A 7,500-nucleotide genomic window follows, 5' to 3' on the forward strand; every position below is an offset into this window, starting at 1 on the left:
TGGGAACGACGGAACCTGTGACTGCAGAAGATTCTATTGAAAACGAATCCTAATGATTCATTGGGTGGGATGGCGGAAAGAACCAGGAATCAATTCATTTAGAGGTCATGGGCTGACCTGACCCTACGTATGAAAGAGATATTGAAAGAGTCCATATTCGCCCGCGAAAGCCTTATTGGATTGCTAAGTTTTGAGGGATTCAATAAGGGTCAAAATAAAGATTCGTTATAGTTCTAAAAAATCGATTTTCATAAAAATATATGTCTAGTTGTATATAAATCCAAGACATTAAAATTTTTACGTGACAGATTCGATCTCAAAAAATCCCATGATTCAGTGTATTATTAATTCACTACATATTTGTAATAGTAATGAATCGTTTCATTCGCGAGGAGCTGGATGAGAAGAAACTCTCATGTCCGGTTCTGCAGTAGAGATGGCATTGAGAAACAACCATCAACTATAACCCCAAAAGAACCAGATTCCGTAAACAACATAGAGGAAGAATGAAGGGAATATCTTATCGAGGCAATCATATTAGTTTCGGTAGATATGCTCTTCAGGCACTTGAACCCGCTTGGATCACATCTAGACAAATAGAAGCAGGGAGACGAGCAATGACACGATATGCGCGTCGTGGTGGAAAAATATGGGTACGTCTATTTCCAGACAAGCCTGTTACAGTAAGACCTACGGAAACGCGTATGGGTTCGGGGAAAGGATCTCCCGAATATTGGGTATCGGTCGTTAAACCGGGTCGAATACTTTATGAAATGGGTGGAGTATCAGAAATTGTAGCCAGAGAAGCTATTTCAATCGCTGCGTCCAAAATGCCTATACGAACCCAATTCCTTATTGCGGAATAGGGATGTGCAACCAAAGGAAAGGGGTTTTTGTGATAAAAAACAACCGCAGATTTTTGTTTCTGGACAAACAATATTTCTTTTTTTCCTTTGCCCTTTCTTTGCATTGAAAGAAAAGATAAAAAAAAAATGATATGATTCAACCTCAGACCCATTTAAATGTAGCGGACAACAGCGGGGCTCGAGAATTGATGTGTATTCGAATCATAGGAGCTAGTAATCGCCGTTATGCTCATATTGGTGACGTTATTGTTGCTGTAATCAAAGAAGCAGTGCCCAATATGCCTCTAGAAAGATCAGAGGTGATCAGAGCTGTAATTGTACGTACATGTAAAGAACTTAAACGTGACAACGGTATGATAATACGATATGATGACAATGCTGCAGTTGTCATTGATCAAGAAGGAAATCCAAAAGGAACTCGAGTTTTTGGTGCGATAGCTCGGGAATTGAGACAGTTGAATTTTACTAAAATAGTCTCATTAGCCCCCGAGGTATTATAAATACTAATAGACGAGACCATAATATAGTAGGTCTCGGAAATAGATTAAATTAATTTAGTAGATTGTGTATCACGTATATCCCTTAAGAATTCATAAAAAAAAAAAAGAGCATGTTGATTATATCAAAACTCGGAGGCACCGATAATTATAGTTCATCATGGGTAGGGACACTATTGCCGACATAATAACTTCTATACGAAATGCTGACATGGATAAAAAAGGAACGGTTCGAATAGCATCTACTAATATCACCGAAAGCATTGTGAAAATACTTCTACGAGAAGGCTTTATCGAAAACGTGAGAAAACATCGAGAAAGCAACAAATATTTTTTGGTTTCAACCCTGCGACATAGAAGAAATAGAAAAGGACCATATAGAACTATTTTAAAACGTATCAGCCGGCCCGGTCTACGAATCTATTCTAACTATCAACGAATCCCTAGGATTTTAGGAGGAATGGGGATTGTAATTCTTTCTACTTCTCGAGGTATAATGACAGACCGAGAGGCTCGACTAGAAGGAATCGGAGGAGAAATTTTGTGTTATATATGGTGACCCTTCTAGTATCCGAATTGACTCGGTAACTTCCTATTTGTGAAAAAAAATAAATAAAAAAAAAGAGGAAGGGCTGGTTGTCTAATATCACTCCTCCTCCATTAGTTGATACTTCAAGGGGGTTACCTGGAATGAAAGAACAAAAATTGACTCATGAAGGTTTAATTACTGAATCACTTCCCAATGGTATGTTCCGGGTTCGTTTAGATAATGAAGATCTGATTCTAGGTTATGTCTCAGGAAAGATCCGACGTAGTTTTATACGGATACTACCAGGAGATAGAGTCAAAATCGAAGTAAGTCGTTATGATTCAACCCGGGGACGTATAATTTATAGACTCCGCAACAAAGATTCGAATGATTAGGTGTCTTTTTCAACATGACTTTCGTGGGGATACAACTCGAGGTTCAAAATTTCAAGAGACTTATTTTCTTCCAAGGAGTAGATTCGGAATTAAGGTAAGGAATGACAAATATGAAAATAAGGGCCTCCGTTCGTAAAATTTCGTGAAAAATGTCGACTGATCCGTAGGCGGGGACGAATTATAGTAATTTGTTCCAACCCGAGACATAAACAGAGACAAGGATAATCCTTTTAAAAAAGGACTCGCTAAAGGACCAAATGTACAAATTAAATAAAGGATCTGTTTTAACCTGAAATGGATATATCCGTATATCTCTGACTCATATTTATGAGATGATAAAATATGGCAAAACCTATACCAAGAGGTGGTTCACGTAGGAATGGGCGTATTGGTTCACGTAAGAATGGACGTAGAATACCAAAAGGTGTTATTCATGTTCAAGCAAGTTTCAACAATACCATTGTAACGGTTACAGATGTACGGGGTCGGGTAGTTTCTTGGTCCTCCGCCGGGACGTGTGGATTCAGGGGCACAAGAAGAGGGACACCGTTTGCTGCTCAAACCGCGGCAGGAAATGCTATTCGTACAGTAGTAGATCAGGGTATGCAACGAGCAGAAGTCATGATAAAAGGTCCTGGTCTCGGAAGAGATGCAGCATTACGAGCCATTCGTAGAAGTGGTATACTCTTAAGTTTTGTACGGGACGTAACCCCTATGCCACATAATGGATGTAGACCCCCTAAAAAAAGACGTGTGTAGAAATAAGAATTGAACAGATTTCAAGAGAAATAAATGATTCAATGATCTGATCAAATAACTATGCTTCGAGAGGAAGTAGCAGTATCTACTCGGACACTACAGTGGAAGTGTGTTGAATCAAGAGCAGACAGTAAGCGCCTTTATTATGGCCGTTTTATTCTGTCTCCGCTTATGAGAGGTCAAGCCGATACAATAGGCATCGCGATGCGAAGGGCTTTGCTTGGAGAAATAGAAGGAACATGTATCACACGTGCAAAATCTGAGAAGATACCACATGAATATTCTACCATAGTAGGTATTGAAGAATCCGTACATGAAATTTTAATGAATTTGAAAGAAATTGTATTGAGAAGTAATCTGTATGGAACTCACGACGCATCCATTTGCGTCAAGGGTCCTGGATACGTAACTGCTCAAGACATCATCTCACCGCCTTCTGTGGAAATCGTTGATACTACACAGCATATAGCTAGCCTAACGGAACCTATCGATTTGTGTATTGGATTACAAATCGAAAGGAATCGCGGATATCGTATGAAAACACCAAATAACGCCCAAGGTGAAAGTTTTCCTATAGATGCTGTATTCATGCCTGTTCGAAATGCGAATCATAGTATTCATTCTTATGGGAATGGAAATGAAAAACAAGAAATACTTTTTCTAGAAATCTGGACGAATGGAAGTTTAACTCCTAAAGAAGCACTTCACGAAGCCTCCCGTAATTTGATTGATTTATTTATACCTTTTCTACATGCGGAAGAGCAGGACATACATTTAGAGGACAATCAAAACAGGGTTACTATACCCTTTTTTACCTTTCATGATAGATTGGATAAACTAAGGAAAAACAAAAAAGAAATAGCATTGAAATGTATTTTTATTGACCAATCAGAATTGCCTCCCAGGATCTATAATTGCCTCAAAAGGTCCAATATATATACATTATTGGACCTTTTGAATAAGAGTCAAGAAGATCTTATGAAAATTGAGCATTTTCGCATAGAAGAGGTAAAACAGATATTAGACATTCTACAAAAGCATTTCGCAATTAATTTACCGAAGAATCAGTTTTCATTTTTAAATACATTGGAATGATTTCTTCTTTTTTTTATAAAAAAAGAAGAAAATGAAATTGGTTTTGAATCTTCAGCACGATCCGTATATTCGGGATAGATCTAGAATTCCATTGAATAGATGTATCTAGGGAATAGTCGCTTCAAAGTGAATCCTCCCTAGATACATACGTCGTGGTTTTTTATTTCTATTTCACGGTTGAGTTAATTTGAAAAAGACCTAAAGTTAGAGATTTATCAATAGGTAATGTTGCTCCAATACCCAACCAAAGGGCTACTGCGGTACCAATCAAAAAGACGGTTGTAGCTACTGGACGACGAAATGGGTTTTGGAATTTATTAACATTCTCCAAAAAGGGTACTGTCAATAATCCCGCTGGTACTGAAACCATTAAAAGAACCCCCAATAACTTATTTGGTACTGTACGGAGTATTTGAAATACGGGAAAGAAATACCATTCGGGTAATATTTCCAAAGGAGTTGCAAATGGATCCGCAGGTTCGCCAATCATTGACGGTTCTAGAACTGCTAAACCTACATTACATGCAATAGTACCTAGAATTACTACTGGAAAAATATATAAAAGATCGTTGGGCCATGCGGGTTCTCCATAATAATTATGACCCATTCCTTTCGCCAATTTAGCTCTTAATACAGGATCATTCAAGTCAGGTTTCTTTGTTATTGGGATAGGCGAATTCGTATGGATCCATCCCCCGAAGGAACCGGACATGATAATTTTTCATCATCCGGCTCGAGCAAGAATCACAGGAATCAAATAGATCCATAGAAAATCTATATGTCAGCCATACCCACACATATATGACTCTATGTAAGAAAAGATTTACCGGATACAATTTTCCGGAGTTGCAACTACGCATTGCAAAGAATTTAGTTCTTACAGGTAAATGCTCAATACCCAAGTAGGCTTACAAATTTGATCATGATCAAATGCATTTTGGGTCGTCTCATACCTTGCGATTGTGTTTCGCCCCAACATCTCTCGAGTCTTCTTACATACAACATACAAAGGATTTACTTGTTACTAATATAGTCTAGCCTCTATTCTTCTTTAGATCCCTTGTTTCACTCCGATAGTATCATAGATCGTAATCGATGCAAAGGAAATGAATGCATTTCCATACTATTAAGTAAGTGGAATAGATAGAACATAATCTGGATCTTGCCACATCACTTATTCTACTGGATCTTACGGAGCCTGTTGATGCACGACATGATTCGGCTCTGATCATAGAAAAAATTCTCCTCGAGCGAACCAGCCTATCCTCGGTATGGGGCTTACGTGGTGGTTGGAACAGAGACACATTTGGTTGTAAATTCCAATGTGGCGGATAAAATCATATATCTGCACGGGCCAATCAATAGTTCAAGTCACACACTCCCATAATCCATTTTCTCTTCGGAGAATCCACTTCAACTATTCATATCAAATAAATAATATAATATTGCGAAGTTGAAGGTAAATATCCAAATAAATGTCTTATTTTTTTTTTTTTTATAATCCATATTTCTAGCAATGAAATACTATTGTTCCTCCCCAAAATGATATATGATTGATTACAAATATCTATGATCTGTCTTCTCTATAAAGGACCAGAAATACCTTGCTTGCGTATCATTGGGAAATGCATTAACATAAATACGGCAGTAAGCAGAGGTAATACAAAAGTGTGTAAACTATAAAAACGAGTCAAGGTAGATTGACCCACACTAGCACTTCCGCGTAATAACTCGACCAAGGGTGATCCTATTACAGGAATAGCGTCAGGTACGCCTGTCACGATTTTTACTGCCCAATAACCAATTTGGTCCCGAGGTAAGGAATAACCAGTTACACCAAAAGATGCGGTCAATACAGCCAGAACCACACCCGTAACCCAAGTCAATTCGCGAGGTTTTTTAAATCCACCGGTGAGATACACACGAAATACGTGCAGGATCATCATTAAGACCATCATACTTGCCGACCATCGATGAACTGATCGTATTAACCAACCAAAGTTAGCTTCAGTCATTATATATTGAACCGAGGCAAAAGCCTCGGTAACGGTCGGACGGTAGTAAAAAGTCATAGCAAACCCCGTAGCTACTTGTACTAAAAAACAAGTAAGCGTAATCCCTCCTAGACAATAAAATATGTTGACATGAGGGGGAACATATTTACTAGTTATATCATCTGCAATCGCCTGAATCTCGAGACGCTCTTCGAACCAATCATATACTTTATTGAGATAGGTAAACCAAGGGGACTCCCCCTCTTAGAACCGTATATGAGAATTTCATCTCGTACAGCTCAAGCGGAAACACCCAAATACTGGTTGCAACGGATATGTAATAGAAAGTTTGAAACTTCTTATCCCCGATTCAACCTTCTCTCTGAAGATACAAAGGGCCAAAAACCCTGAAGTTCTTCTTTGTGATGATAATGCCAAAATCTCAAGTCGGCTCATTCGTCTTTATCTTGATCGTTACAGGCCTCTTGAATCTTCTCTTTCCCTATTTTTTATTTATTTTGATTTGGTATTTTGTTTTTCTTTGTGTGTAATGTAGATTTACTTTTTTTATTATTGATATGATAGGAATTCTCTTGTTGAGACCCTATGAATCGATTGAAACCTCAGATTCATACTAGAACCACGATGATTCAATAGAGCCCCCAAGCCCAGCCCAAAGGTTCTCTGAGTAAGAACCGTTTGATCATCACTTATTCAATGAATAGATGTAATGACTAAAAATCCAGAGAAACATTTGTCCTTTGTTCAAAATCCCGCTTATGCTTATATTTTGAACAAAGAAAAAACCTTCGATTTAGAATTATAACTCTTTGTTTTTTGAGTCCGGTCGCGAGGTCTGAATAGTAGGTATGAATCATAGTGCAAATATTTCTTGATCTATTCCACGGATTCCGTGCTCCAGATATTCGAATGAATATCCGACGAGGTAGAACCATCTCTATCGAGATGACAGACCCATTCTCTGTACTATCAATAGGATCAATTATAACAAGTCACACACTCATATTCCGGAAATACCGAAACAAAGGAATTCCACGGTCGAACTACCAGAATGCCCTAGAAATACGAGTCCTAAGTAATTCATTTTTGATTGAAAAACCAGGACTTCATGGTTCTTATGGGCCTAATTCATTGAAATTCCGTCCAGTAAAACGGAAGAATTATAAATTTCCAAAATAATACATAGGAATACCGCAAATAAAGCCATTGCGACACCCATCAAAGGGGTAGTTCCCCATCCAGGAGCTACTTTACCATATTCCGAATTCAATGGTTTCAATAAAGCCCCTACCGTTGTTTGTCTTGGACCAGATCTAGAACTACCCTCAACAGTTTGTGTAGCCA

At 38.2% G+C, this 7,500-nt stretch overlaps 1 protein-coding gene across 2 annotated transcripts in view; it reads right to left on the reverse strand.

Annotated features, from left to right (window-relative positions):
- Positions 1–5,518: 5,518 nt before the first annotated feature.
- Positions 5,519–7,500, reverse strand: part of LOC147547109 (photosystem II CP47 reaction center protein) — a 4,097-nt gene continuing 2,115 nt past the window's right edge. Inside the window, exons 1-2 of one of the 2 annotated variants that reach the window (XM_086672739.1) lie at positions 7,155–7,500; positions 5,519–6,366 (exon numbers count right to left, since the gene is read on the reverse strand). The exon at positions 7,155–7,500 is cut by the window's right edge and continues 2,115 nt beyond it. The gene's annotated coding sequence lies outside the window, so the exon portion shown is untranslated. The other variant, XM_086672738.1, reaches the window with a different exon arrangement.

This window comes from Eschscholzia californica, unplaced genomic scaffold, assembly GCF_041429995.1.
Source record: "Eschscholzia californica isolate CP2 unplaced genomic scaffold, dmEscCali1.0.p SCAF_325, whole genome shotgun sequence".
Lineage (NCBI taxonomy): Eukaryota > Viridiplantae > Streptophyta > Magnoliopsida > Ranunculales > Papaveraceae > Eschscholzia > Eschscholzia californica.